The sequence below is a fragment of the Hippopotamus amphibius genome, chromosome 15 (assembly GCF_030028045.1).
Source record: "Hippopotamus amphibius kiboko isolate mHipAmp2 chromosome 15, mHipAmp2.hap2, whole genome shotgun sequence".
NCBI lineage: Eukaryota > Metazoa > Chordata > Mammalia > Artiodactyla > Hippopotamidae > Hippopotamus > Hippopotamus amphibius.
This window is the reverse complement of record NC_080200.1, coordinates 62,523,540-62,538,123: the sequence shown is the minus strand read 5'-3', so window position 1 is coordinate 62,538,123 and position 14,584 is coordinate 62,523,540. Positions and strand designations below refer to the sequence as shown.

Here is a 14,584-nt window from a genome sequence, read left to right as displayed (position 1 = left end):
AACATCTAAACTAATGGTCTGATACATTTCCCCACTTAGGCAACGTCTTCACATAATTCTGCAGGCAACACGACGTGTTCCTTTAATTATGATCAACTCCAGCTATCAGATCCAATACGAATCAACAATGACTCTAACGGAGGTCTTACAACAAGAGAAAATGGCATCGTTTTCTTATTCCTTGTGTTTCAAAACTAAATATCTGTCCTGGCAGCATGGAAATTTCTCTAATCATGTAACCAGTCAATCCATTTAATCGAATGCCTAACTAGTTATCCTTAAAATATAGAGAACATTAGCTCCTTGGAAATGAAAGAAAACAACCACCAAAAGTACCCGCCTAAATGGTATTTTATTGACCAATTAAAGCTATCAAAAGTGACATCAAAATATAAATGTCACCCACTCCTTTGCCATCCAATAAACAGAAGGAAATATTAATGCAATCTCATAAATAACTCCTCACCCCTCACCAAGGGTGAGTAATAATTTAGGGTTGGTAATAGAAAAAACATGGTCATTTTTAAACTTTACTCTTAATTTGTGTGTAGGTTAGGCTGCCAGTTTGGGAGGAGGCAAATTCTGAATGAGCAAGTTAGAAATGACACCGGTAAGAGGTCAATAAAACTACTGCACTAGGATTTTAAACTCTTGTCCCTCTCAATTTTTGCACACAACTACTAAATGGGCTGAAGAAATTAGATGTTGTTTAAAAATGCTTTTCCATGTGTATAAATACAGCTGACTGACTTTGGTGTACCTCATAAGCTGGTACAAGAGTATAAAGAATTATATTCCAATAAAGAGCTTAAAAAAAAATGCTTCTCCAAACCATCTTTATTACTAATGGAAAGATGGCATATGAGCTCTGAAGGTGGGTGGGTCCCTTCCAGCTCTCAAAAAGCCATGCTGGGTGTATCTGGAGCCTGGACCATCTTTGCCAAAGTAAACACTCCCACGGAAAGTCACCATGTGGAAACCAACTGGTGTGGGGAGAGCAAGGTGCCCGAGAGAGATGAGGAAGCCCCGAGGCAGCAGGCAGAGGGGATTTTCATGCACTAAACAGATGGAAGTTGCCATAAACAAGAGGGAAGAGCTAAAGACACTCCCATCCAGAGACACCAGCCGAAGAGCAAGGAAATTACAGGCAATTCATGTGTATCTCTACCCATAACCTACTCTCAGCTTGTGCTGTAACTGCAAAAACGTGCCAAGGCAGGATGGAAAGAGCCAGAAGTGATTCTATGGCTCTTCTTCTAATGGGGAAAGGAAAGGCACTCTCCACTCTAACTACTGAGGCTCTGGGCATTCAAAACCTGCCTTCTGCCACTGGCTCTGGCTGTTAGAAGTAACCTTACCAGGGGAAGCAAATGCTCTGCTATGTGAACAAGGATACAGACGCGGGTATCAGGCACTTTGCTCCATCCCAGGAAAGCAGCATCCTTTGGCGAGCAGAGCCATGCTCCGGGAGTTCCAGACCCTGCAGCTCTAATGTGACCAGGAGATTCTGTGTTTTCAAAGACTCCCCCGCCCTGGACGCCAAGCAATGCCATGTACCAATAAAACTGGCAGAAGAGACGTATCCTCTAACAAACGACTGGGAACCAGGGTGTAGAAAACACTGAGTAGCCAGGTGGGCCGATGAGTTTGGTTGGATTTAGTTCTCTGGTCTCATCTGGAAACAACCTGGGTTTGCTCGTTTTCATGACAGAGATCACAGCTCCGCACACGTCCCAGGAAGTGCCGCAGGAGCAAGGCTGCTCGTCCCGGCATCTGGTGGCCTCGGCGCTAGGCTTTGTGAAAATCATGGAAACACAGATACAATTCCCAGGAAACACAGCAGGATTTGTGTAGGCCATGGGCAGTCTAACATACTCTAACTTTGGAGATGATGTCCCAGATTTCTTTTTTCTTTTTTTAAACAACTTTATTGAGGTATAGGCTACATACCATACATAACATTTACACACTGTAAGTGTACAATTCACAGATTTTTAGTCAATGTACAGAGTTGTGTGACTGGCCCCACCATGCAGTTTTAGAACATTTCCATCACCCATGTGCAGTGCCTTCCAAGCCCCAGCCCCAGCCCCAGGCAACTGCAAATCTGCCTTCTGTCTTCACAGGTTTACCTTTCCTAGACATTTTCTATAAATGGAATCATACAATATGAGGTCTTCTGTGACTGGCTTCTTTCACTAAGCATAATGTTTTAAAGTTCACACTTAACGGCACTCTCTATCAAGAGTTCATTCACAGGATGGCTGAAGAGTGGTCCATTGATAGCTAGACCACATTTTGTTTATCCACTCATCTGTTTCAGCTTATTAAATCTATAAATCCAACTAAGTGACAAGGCTTACGGGCCTCATCACAAAAACAAAATAAGAAAGGCTTCCCTAGTTCTAAAACATTCTCGAATTTCTATAGGTCTCTGTAATGTGTGAAAATATGTCATGAGGATACAATATTTTCCCTGGAATTTTTGTGCCCGTGGGTGGGGGAGGGGAGGGGTGCACCCCTGAATTCCACTTTTTTATGTTTCAATATACACAAACTATCTGAATACACATAAAGTGTTTTATGCTAATCTCCAACTCCAGCAGGGTCACGGATTCATGCAGCAAGCATTTACGATGGTGCAAATAGCTCTGTATTACGGTCTATGAAGGGCACAGGCCTTGGCTCACAAAGACATGTGTATTTCAAGACTATGCGAATAAATCAGCTTGGGGCGTATTTGAAACAATTTTCTCCACCTAAATAGTGTTTAGCTTCCATGGCTGGCCCCCAGAGTCTTGTTAAAGTCACAGCCTTTATCCAGGACACTATATCGCAGTCTGTACTATTTATATACCACATAAAGGCATGTACCGATTCATTCACTCACCGCACATATGAACCCGGGCGGCCTGTGTGCCAGGCGCCGTTCTAGGCACAGGAGACTCACCAATGCCAGTCTCGTCTGGCTCCTAAGCTTCCATCCTCTGTTGGTGAAAGACTTGCATGCAGCGTGTTGGGTTGCAGCAAAATGCTACGAAGAGAAAAAGAGGAGGCTAAGGAAGGGAAGAAGGAGGGAGGGGATGCCGTCTTAGACGGTGAGATTTGGAAATGCCTTTCTGAAGACGAGACACGAGCAAAAGCCCTCAAAGCAGCCAGATCTGGAAGCTGTGGGCCTTCAAGGAAAGTGGACGAAAGCATCCTGAGCAGAAGGAAGAGAACACGTGAAGGCTGAAAAGGAGGCTGGAGGGGCTGGGGTCAGGAGGGAGGGACAGTGGCAGGGCCAAGTCAAGTCAGGGAGCCAAGATCACACACGACGCATGACTTCCTGGCCTCGGGAGCACATCTGCCCCCGTGAACGGATTCCATCCCACTGCACGGCCCAGGCCCCCAGGCCCATCCTGCACGAAAGCAGCAGCCATCCGCCTAGCTTTAGACCCACACTTGGCGGGCAGCCAGTCCCGCGTGCTTGGTTCTTTCCCTGCATCCAAATTGTTCCCTCAAGATGGTCTCCACGTCAGAACTTACTTCTAGGGGTGTGTTTTGTGTTATCAGTCCTGAGACTCTACCTCGGTAACCCAACATCCTCACACTCTTGCGGAGAGGTCCTACCCCGCTTCCTGTCTTCACCTCCCCTTCCATCTTCTGGAAGACCTGCTTCTGTGAGGACCCCCAGGGATGATGCAGGCCTGGCATCCTGACCCACCACTGCCGCCTGGCCATCTCCATCCACACGCTCCACCCGCGTCCTCTGGGCAGGGCCCTCCTAGGACCTCTATCCGACACCCCTCAGTCACACGGGGATGGCTAAGCCACTGTCAACTGCTGCTGCCCTCACCACCCCTCTCCAGCTGGCCTGGAACCTGTCCACCACTGCTGACATCTCTCCAGCACAGCAGGCCGGCCTGTCCCCTGGGGACCTCTCTGTGGCCAGCGAGTGCTTCACTGAAGACGAGGCCTCTCCCAGCTGCCCTGCCCAATTAGGCAAGCACTCTATCAAAGCCCAGGCTTCTGGTAATTATTCTACCCAGCTTTCCTAGAACTAACTTTCCCAAAGTCAAGTCCACAGCTAGAACACACGGGAATTGACTTGACAGGCGTCTCAGAAGCAAATTCTTCTTCAGCTCCTACGTGCACCTCAACTGGCATGAACAATGGCTTAATGGTGACGTCTGCTGAACAAAGGAAGGTTAACGTCCAGAGCGATTATTTTTGCTTTATGCCGCCAGTTACAAACAATGTTCTCAGCTTTACAATCGGTAAAGTTTTACGGCAGATCTAAATCTCGACCTTGTAAAGGGAATCACAGAAGCCAGCTGTGATGCTCTAGCCCACTCGGCTGCAGGATGCCCAGCCATAAATGTCCCTGGCCTCCGTCCGGGGCACTCACTGGGCACCGAGTGCTTGAGTAGCGCTGGCAGCGGGGCGGCCGCATCCTTGGTGGCTGACCGCGCGCAGCTTCGGAAACCCTCCCTGAGTTGTGTCACATACCAAAAGGGAAGTTCCTTGTATGGAATTGTATTGGCGTCAGTTGGTGAGAAACACATCTCTTCCGGGAAGTTACAGCTGGGCACTAAGTCACTTATGTTTCTGCAGACAACTCACAGAAAACAGCTTTGCAGAATTTTTCTTATTGCTTTTTTTTTTTGACTGTTTTTCTTTGCATAGGCGTATCATATATTGTTGCCAAATGTGGGGTGAATCTGAACTGATGGAAAGAGGCTCTATTTCCTGTGAACAATTTATCCTTGCTCAATCCTGACTGTCACTTGCCTAGAACTTATTTAATTTCACATCTCAGCAAATACAGTATTATTTCTCCAGTAGAGCTGCCTTCTGATAGCATCAGTCTCCTGGTTATTTATCACACATATCTGTAATTGAATTATCTATTGCAGTAATGTGATCGACTCTCAAATGGACATAAAAATGCAACATAAAATAAAATTATTCCAATGTGTACCTTCACATCATTCTACACGAACCCTAGGGTAGCTGATTCCCCAGAGAGACAGTGACAAGTAATGAATGACAGATGGGAAGATGAAGATTTGTGAGTTCATGGCCTTTCAGAAATAAAAGAAATTCACCCCCTACAACTTTATTCTCTTTTATTGAATAAAATATAGTGTTTTCAATACTCATCAGGGAACCAATTCTAGTACATGTAGAAAAAAAAAGAGTAAAGAATGGAATGATTTAATTTTTTTTCCAAATGCAACAGTACTACACTAACATATTTTAAGACTCAGGAAAGAGAAGTAAAGTGCTCGACTTTGCTCTTGTCAAACAGCCATTAATCTTGGCCAATAAAAGAAGGTAAAGAAAAAGAAAAAGACAATAGCAATTCCTTTGAGAAAATTTTCTGTTTTCTGGAGCCCACCGTTGGGTTAATCCTATTTTAAATGTCATGCCCCAGGGAACAATAACTTGTCTTTGAAGTTGCTTCAGAATACTTGCTGCGAAATTCAGAGCCAGGTTTCCCCAGCTCTAAAACCTTTAGATGGCAAAGATTAATTGTGTCAATACCAGTACATTATAATAAACTACTTGTTATACTGGACCTTCTCTTGGATCAAGTTTTCATTTGCTTTGTTCTATTTGGCATAAATTCTGAATCAAAACAAATTTGTCTACTCTATTCCAGCTTACTTTAGTTTTCTTCCTCTTTTCTTGCCCTTGGAAATTAATTCTACATACATCTAGATAACCAGTACCTGACAAATTCATCGAAGAAATCAGTGATAACTTTACCCAGTACACCAAAAGCTGCTTCTTCAAACTGCTTCCCAATGAACTAGCTACTCCTCACCTGTTGAATTTACCTTTAAGATGCTACCAATTTGTGCAGGAATTAGAGACAGCGGATTGCCCCCTACCTACGGCTTATCATTTCTACAAGGCAGCAAGCAGATAAAAACCAGTAATTTTCAACAAAATTTCTGCAGCTCAATTTTAAAAGGTTGCTGGAGACATACGTGATAATGTCTATGCTTTCAACAACAGTACACAAAGATAGTATAAACAACTTAAAGTGCTTCTGTGTACTCATCTTAGGACTCAAGAAAATAGTTCATTTTCTCTGTATAAAAATGCAAATAGATGTGTGTGGGCAGAACTGTACAAGGTTCCACACACACACTTTGCACTTCGGTGTAACTCAATTTGTTCGACACCATAATTTACATTTTAAAAATTATTTAACTCCAAAGATAAAAATGTGTCACCTTGGTGTTATAATTATAACCTAAGCAATTTGTCTTAGTAACTATAGCAACACTTGCAGAAGCATTTTTAAACACAAATATGGTATAATTTTAGAATTAAGAATTATGGAGGATTTACTGCAGGATATGGGACTTCTCTCAAACACTTGTACATAGACTATTCCAAAAATGGATTCCTTCACTCTGACATATAATAAACTAATTAACTTGTTCTGTATAGGATTTGTGATCCAAACCTCTTCTTAGGGATTAGTTTCTAATCTTAGTTAACTCTAGAGTTGCTGATTACTTGTTTATATAATGGAATGCCTTTAGACATTTGGCTGGACATTTAAGGAAGGACTGTTTTTCCCTCCCCCACTTTCCAGCATGCGTATCAGAAGCAAAGCCTCAATTTCAAAGCCTTTATAACAACAAAAATAGACACTTGGAATCATTAAAAATAATCATCAAGTTAATAAAAATTATGTAATGATTCAGCCAAGCAGCTCTCTCTAGTATCAGGAGCATATGACAGAGTCCCAAGGAGCTGGCATCTGCTATTTTGAGCAATTAGCGTGCAACACAGAGAAAATTTTGTTGGTTTTAACATCTCCAAGCAAGAATCTAAAGTCAAGCAAGATTTCTCGCTGCAAAGTCATGAATGGGGATTCAGAAGGTCTACAAACTCTAAAACTTAAGCAAAAGTTTACGTGAAGGTGTGTAATTCTTCACGCCCCACTGGCCGACATCTTTTAACAGCCACTGCACTGTACGTGTCTAAGTTTCATTCTATCCAGATGTGGAGAAGAAATCATTTTAAAAAGGAGACGGCAGTGAAGAGCATAAGTTTATTTCTACCAAGTTTTGAACATCTCAAAAACATCTTCTGGACAAAGACAAGCTTTACCACCCAGGAGACCAAAGTCTTTGCTCACAGCAGGAATCTCGCAGCTGTTTGCCATTACAACAACCAACTAAGTTAGTGCAATTTGTAAAAGGCATAAAATGATTAGCATCATCCATCTCCTCCCGGTTAAGGAAAGTATGTACAGGCTAAAAGCACATAAAAGCAGGTACCAGTTCATCACCCCCAGGATTCTGTGAGTATGCAAATGATGAGCCAGACCAGTGCAGCACAGTGGATGAGCTGCTATTGCTGGATGAGCTGCTATTTTGTGGCAAAGTTTCTACAAGAAAGAAAGTCAAGGAAAAAGAAATGTATTTCAAGTGGCCCAAGCAGCTACATTTCAGAATGCTTTTTCATTTAAGACAAGCATGGAGGGGGCGGGGGGGTGAAGGGGAGGCTGAGAAGGGGCAAGGGACACAGACATATATATACTAGCAACTGTGGGATAGATGGTCAGTGGGAAGTTGTTGTATAACAAAAGGAGTCCAACTCGAGGATGGAAGATGCCTTAGAGGACTGGGGCGGGGAGGGTGGGGGGGACTCGAAGGGGGGGAGTCAAGGAAGGGAGGGAATATGGGGATATGTGTATAAAAACAGATGATTGAACTTGGTGTAAAAAAAAAAAAGACAAGCATGGAAAAAAAATCTTTTGGGGTTCAAAATCCCTGTTTCTTCTGGGGTAAACAGACATGGACAGGAAAAGTTACATAAATGATACACAAGTTAAGGTATTATCTGCTTGAACTGAAAGTGTGAATTGCTCACTCAAAATAGTGCACGATAAACTTTACCCTCTCGTCAATAATGAAAGTGGCATTTATTAGCAATTAATTTAGCAGTCCTAATTAGGTGTTAAAAATCTTCCTTGGTAAAGTCTGTTTTTGTCTTTCTGAGTCTCCTTAGGAAAGACTAACTCTATAATTAATAACATATCTGCTACAAAGGGAGTCCAACTCGAGGATGGAAGATGCCTTAGAGGACTGGGGCGGGGAGTGTGGGGGGGGCTCGAGGGGGGGGGGGAGTCAAGGAAAGGAGGGAATACGGGGATATGTGTATAAAAACAGATGATTGAACTTGGTGTACCCCCCAAAAAAAATAAAAAATAAAAAAAATAACATATCTGCTGTTTCCAAACTTGGCCATGGTGACAGAGTTCTTCTGGATAAACTAACTGTGACATACAATCGTTTTTCTTAAAAACGAGATTCAATATAAACCTCAATGAAAAGAAAATGCACCGATCATTTGTAACTCCCGGCATTCTAATACGTTCCTGAGGAGAACTTAATGTCAATATTAAACATAATTCACATTATCTTCATTCAATTTCGCTTTCTTTCTGAGTAAACACAACGGTCACAGGGAGCACAGGGAGGAAGACAGATGCACAAACAGGAAGAGTTTACAAGGATACGTTTGTCTCTGGAAGGAGGCTTTCTATTTAAGGGACTTGAGTTTCGCAACCACCTTTCCTGTCCCTTCTTCTAACAAGGCTGACAGCTCCCTTTGATCAACAGATCAACTCCCCCACCACCCTCCACCTCTATGAAATTACTGCAAGACCCGCCTGGTCCTGCTCTTTGCAGACTAGGACCCCCACCCCGTCACCAGCACAGAGCAACTGCTCCGAGCATCCTCTCGCCCTCTTCCTGCGCTCGCTCTCAGCGCCCCCTGCCGGGGGTCCCCGGGACGCCGCAAGTGCAGGAAAGTTAAATCCCAACTCTCAACAGCCGCATCCAGGTACAAAGCGAGGAAAGGGCGAGGAGGTGAGCGCGCTTCCCGCCAAAGCCTGGGAAATTGGGATCTGACTGCGCTAGGCCGGGCACCCGGCGCCGCGGGGAGCGATCCCGGGGGGATCACTCCTCGGCGGCGGCTCCTTCACACATCTTCCCTCCCGGGCCCAGATCTACCTCCAGCCCCGAAATCCTGAGCCAGGGGATGCGAAACCGGGGAGCGGCGGAGAGATGCCCGCGGAAAGGCCACTGGCCAGGCTGCAGCCCATCGGGCAGGCGGTTCCCCAGGCCTCTACATCCTCGGCCGCGACGTTCGGGGCGGCCGCCAGCCTCAGTCTCCCTCATTAACTAAAGCGCTCAGTGGAGTTGAGCCCAAGTCCCACCGCCTCCCGGATTGTCGCGGGCGCCGCAAAGCCCCCAGTAACTCGACCAGAAAAACCTTGCCCCGGGCGGCGATTACCGGACGGCGAAGTGTTGGCCACCGGGACCCTTGCCCTTAGCTCCCGACGATGCGAGCCGGGACACGCGCCGGGTGCGTGCACAGACCTCCACTGCGCACCTGATGGTGATGTTGGGTAGGGGGTCCCCTCTCTCCCACCGCCCGGGCGCCCACCAGGTCAGCTTCCGCTCCTCACCTCTGCACACTCAGACCTCGGTAAAGGCTGAGACACAAACTTCCAGCTCGAGTACTAGCTCAACTGTGGGCGCCCCCGCACTGACCGTAGTCCTGATCCTGCCCCCGGGCTGTCCCCCGCCCAGTGCCTGCAGATCGACCCGACCCGAGATCGACACGACCCACCCGCCGACCACTGCCACCCCCGGGTCCTGGCCCCAACGCGGCTCGGTCGGGGCTGCGGCTACGCCAAGCGGGGATGGGGCGGGGGGGTCGCTCACCAGGTGCGGGGCGCGCTCCTCGTGCCAGTCATCCAGCGCCGGGGGCCCGGAGCGGCTCTGAGGGTCTTCTTCAGCGCCCGGCGGGGGAAGTCGAGGCAGCGGCCGCCGCCCCCCGCCACTTCCCCAGAGCCACCCCCAACTCGCTGTGCTCCGGGCTGTGGGCGCCTGCTCCAGCGCCAGGCGCACCGTCCGCGGGAGCACGGCCGGACCAGGGGTGCGCAGGTTCGCGCCCAGCGGGGGCGAAGGGCGTGGAGGCAAAGTTAGGTGCTCCAGCCAGCACCTCAGGGGAGCCCGGGTGGGAGACGGGAGCCCCTCGGATGGGCCACAAGGGTCGGGCCGCTCCAGCGGAGAGGAGGTGGAGGGTGCGGGCCGCCGCCGGGCAGGGGCCGCGGGCGGCCGGGGGCTGCGGAGCCCACCCGCCGCGGGAGCACAGCGCGCGGGAGCCGGCGCAGCGAGAGCAGCCGCCGCCGGCGCCGCCTTCCCGGCGAGTAGAGCGGCGCGGGGAGCGCGGGCTGGGAGCGCGGGGCCGCCTCGCCCCGCCCCCGGCCCGCCCCGGCCCCGCCCCCGCCGCCGCGCCTCCTCCTCCCCTCCCCGCCCGGGTGAAACCCGAGCGCCCCACCCCGCGCCAGACCTCCCCGGGCCCCTCCCCCGACACCGCCCCTTCCCGGGATCGGACCCCCTGGGCTCCCGGGGCGCCCGCTTGGACTGCAGGGGCCCCACGCCTGCCTGCCCACCCAGTGCGACTGTGCCCTGACTTTCAGGGACTCCCTCTCCCGCGACCCACCAAGACTTTTGTAGCTCCTCCCGCCCCCGTCCCGCCGCTCCGACGTGGCTGCTGGTGGGGCGGGGGGGGGCGCGATATAAAGGGCTGGAGGCAGCGCCTGCCGAGACCCGAGACGTGGCGCGTCCACTCCCCCGGCCTCAGCTCCAGGTACGTACGCGTCCCCCGGCTGGATCCGGCCGTGTGGTGGGGGGTGGGCAGGCGCCGCGAGGTCCTCCCGACTCCGAGTTTGTGATTTTGTTCTTTTTGTGTGACATCCTCCTGCGTGCTCTGAGCTGGAAACTTCTTAAAGACCGAGGGAGTTGCTGTGAGTTCTCGGAGGAGCGATTTGGGGGTGCGCCTCGCGGCTAGATGGTGTCAATTTCAGCAGCGTTGAGTTAGAGAAACTAACAAACCCGACGAACCAAGCAGGCAGGTCAGGGGGTCCCCAAGTGGCCGCAGTGAGCATTAAGGAGAGGAGCCGCCAGATGGACAAAGTCATCTCGTCCAATTATGGGGCAGATGTTATTGGTACTTGTTGCACTTTTGCCGAATCTTTCGCCTTTATCGAACGAGTACTCCTGCGTGAAAAGATTCATAATTGGAAAGCAGAGTACCTTTCAAGGCTCCTGGAATTTGTTGCAAAATTTGTTCATACTTTGTTGCAAACCGGTAGGGAACCCTGAAGGGCCGCGCCTGACCCTTTCCTTCTGGATGAGGGTGGGAGACAGTCTCTCTGGGCCCTTTTTTCTCCATCTTGGCCTCAGAGAGTGGCTTCCAGGTTTCTCTTGCGTAAGGAAACTCATGAACCGCCCACCACGGCCCTGTCACTGCAGTGACAATGGAAAGCCCTATGACCCACGTTCCCACAGCCGCTCCAGGGCCAACGTCCGGGTCTTGGGATTCCTAATACCGGGAGTGGCCCAGTGTGCCCATAACTGTGCCTTTGAGTTCATCTATAAGACAAAGAGCCCATCACTGGCTACAGGGTGTCATGGCTCACGCAGTAGCCACGCAGATCCAAGAGAAGGACAATCGAAAGACAAATTGCCACTGATTCGTCTTCATTTTCTAGAAATATTTTTTAATGAAAGAATTAAATGAATGTAGTTCCGCAGGTTTCCATGGAAGCTCAGCTGGGCCTCAGATCTCTAGTCTCTCTGTCGCGCTGGTGATGGAGCAGCTGTGGGTACTCAAGGCCTCACTCGGATTTCCTCTAAGACGTCCGGAGGAAATGTCCGTAGCTGGGCGGGCCTCAGAGCTGCGTTCTTGGCGGGGATGTGTTGGGGGCGCTCAGCCCAGTGCCTGGCAGCTGCCGAGCTCCTGGGGCCTTAATGAAAAGGTTAACACGTCTCCTTCTGTGCTTGGCACGTGGGGCACGAGCTCCATTCCCGACAGTCCAGTTCTCCTGCCTACGTGGCACAGAGGCCCAGGAGCCCTCCCCTGGGAGGAGGAGGCCCGCCAAGGTCAGCCGGGCAGCTAGGCTCCGGGGCGGGCATGGGGGGTGGGGGGGAACACTGCCTTACACCCGACCTTGCACCCCTTGGGTGGATACGTGGACCTTGGATCCTCCAGCCGCCAGGGCGAAGGAAGACAGAAACTAGAACCCAAATGTGTTTAACTACTCCTTGTTCTTTGCCCCTCAATACTACAGTTAAAGGCATTAAAAAAAAAGAATTCTCTGCATATAGAAAGCTAAGCGGTAGGAAGGAAGTAGCTTCGTACCCGGAAACCCAGGAGGGCTAATAACATTTAATTCAATAAGTTATGTGACTTTATGTGTCTATTTGGGGGAGGGTCAGTTTTACAGGTACTTCACAGACTACAGGGAAGCATTATTAAAACATGTATGTTTAGTGATAGTGAATTACAAATACATTAGTAGTAAAATGAGGAATGGCAGAAACCGGATAATAATTTAGGGTACATCCTTAGTTTAAAGTGAAATGGAACCAAAGTGAAGTCATGATTTTGCCTTGCGACCTGGAGACAGTTCCTGGACTTTTTGAGCTATAGCCTCCTCATCAGGAGCTGAAGCAAACCTGCTGGCACATAGGTTCTCTGTAAGCATTAAAGGAAAAAGAAAGTGATGTAAGTGAAATACCCAGGGCCCGGCACAGAAGTAGGCTCTCCACATCAAAAATTCTATAAAAGAATCCACAGGTGTTTCCTTTTTCCAAATGCAATTTCTGGGGTTTTTTCTTAGAAAATCTCTACTCAGCTGAAGAACTTCTGACCTTAAGCTGCTTCTCATCGCAGTCAAAACTAGAGGTGATCATTTCAAAACAAAACTGTTTCGTTCTCTTCTTTTAAAAAATAAAATCATAATTTTCCCTAAACTATATTAAGTAAGCCATGCAGATATTGTAAAAGAATGAGAAGACCAACCAAACATGTGGTGAAAGTGATGACTTCCGGGGCGCTGATTCATGTGATTTGAAAAACGCCATCCATTTCCTGATTCACCTCAATTTCTGGGTGGAAATATGAAGGATCTCTTATGTCTCTGAAATAAGTAATCGATCTTGTCTTGTCGTTGCTTCCCTCTTTTGTGCTTGAATTCTAGCCACGTGGTTAAACTGCCACCTCAGAAGAGAGAAGCCGGGAGGGGGCTGCCAAGAACGTCACCCGCAAGAGACCATGGTGCAGCTCTAGGTCACAAGTGACCTCAAAGGGAAACCTGGCTGTCTGTGAGCCTTACAGTGCAGTGAGGTGGTATTAATATCACAAAAAACCTTAGCCCAGAAATTGCGACTCTAGACATTTACATCATAACTGGATTTTCCTACCATTGAGCCGGAACCACATTATAGTTGCCAACCACAAGTGTTCTCTTTTCACCCAGTTTCCTTCTTTTAGATCCGTGGCATTGAAGAATTGAAAAAACTGCTAGATCACATATCGACCCCATCCGTTTTTTTCCTTAAAATGGCCAGACGTTGGTAAAAAGATACCTAGTTTTATGCCTCAGTAAAATCTCCCAGTGCTGTTTTTGGTTCACCCATTTTAAGTATTTGGAAGAGTCATGATTATGGTTGCAGGTGACATCGCGATGCTCCCCAAAATTTTGACAGGTGAAGAATCACCGAGAAAGGAGAGTTCAGGGAACCATCAGTTCCTACTCACATCCCTTGAGCTTTACAGAGACTCTTTGGGGTTTTTTTAATCCCAAGAAACACTCACTCCCCTTTTAGTATAGCAGCCCACTCCCTTGGCAGAGGTCAGCAGACCAGTTTTATTCAACAAAAGCAGCCCAGAAACGAGGACAGAACAGAAGGAAGAGTTGTGGCACATCTGAGGACGAGTATGGGCCTGGGACAACGTGCAGGTTCCTGGACCTTAAATGGAAGGACCAGGTCAACCACGTGGGCGCCAGCACTCTGCCAGTCTGTGCACTGGAGTCTCCATCGTGTCCCCTTCTCTGAAGTCTCAGTTTCCACCCAAGTCCATCCAGGGTCTGCTTTGAGCTTCCCATGTCTGGTCAGGGGAAGATGCTTTGCCCCACTGGTTGTTCCATGCAGGTTGGCACAGAGCGACCTGGCTCTCGGCCCATCCAGGTGAGTTCTGCTCACCTATGAGCTCTCAGTCTCACTTCACAAGTGAAAACCACCTTCCCAGACCTCTCAGCCACATTCAAGAGAGCAGCCTGCTTAAAATCTACACACTAGGAACCTCAGCAAGAACTCAAGGATACAACAACCAGTGCATATAGTCAACAAAAATGCTCACTTATTTTTTACTTAGAAAAGCTTAGTAATTAATCTCACTTTTAGTAAGGGCCTGTTAATAAAAGATGTGTTTTACTTCAGCGATGTATCCAGAAGACCAAAGTATTCTAGAAATCTGGAAGTATTTTTCCTTGTGTTTATGGCTAAATGTCTAGATATATTTTTCTAGCCACCCACTTTCCTTAAAATAAAATCAGTGTGCTCAAAATACCTCAAGTTGTCTTTTTACAAGTCTTGTATGGGGAGAGGGATTAGCTTAAAAGACTTTGGGAATATCTAGAGGAAATGCAAATGATTTGCAGCATGGAGATAAAGCACTCCTGGGTGTAATTTTCTGGCATCGAGTCTTGTAT

General features: G+C 48.2%; 1 protein-coding gene and 1 non-coding gene across 10 annotated transcripts in view; one reads left to right on the top strand and one right to left on the bottom strand.

Moving 5' to 3' along the window:
* Nucleotides 1–9,880, bottom strand: part of SEMA5A (semaphorin 5A) — a 482,622-nt gene extending 472,742 nt beyond the window's left edge. For 2 of the 9 annotated variants that reach the window (XM_057709292.1, XM_057709287.1), the window contains exons 1-2: nucleotides 9,744–9,799; nucleotides 2,951–3,034 (exon numbers count right to left, since the gene is read on the bottom strand). The gene's annotated coding sequence lies outside the window, so the exon portion shown is untranslated. Of the gene's footprint in view, nucleotides 1–2,890; nucleotides 2,910–2,950; nucleotides 3,035–9,309; nucleotides 9,327–9,743 lie in introns of those variants that run through there. The other 7 variants (XM_057709296.1, XM_057709288.1, XM_057709289.1 and 4 more) reach the window with 7 other exon arrangements.
* A 3,020-nt stretch (nucleotides 9,881–12,900) lies between these two features.
* On the top strand, nucleotides 12,901–12,970 carry LOC130837625 (small nucleolar RNA SNORD123). The gene has a single exon (XR_009049388.1). It is a non-coding gene; the product is annotated as a small nucleolar RNA SNORD123 (small nucleolar RNA).
* The last annotated feature ends 1,614 nt before the right edge of the window (nucleotides 12,971–14,584 follow it).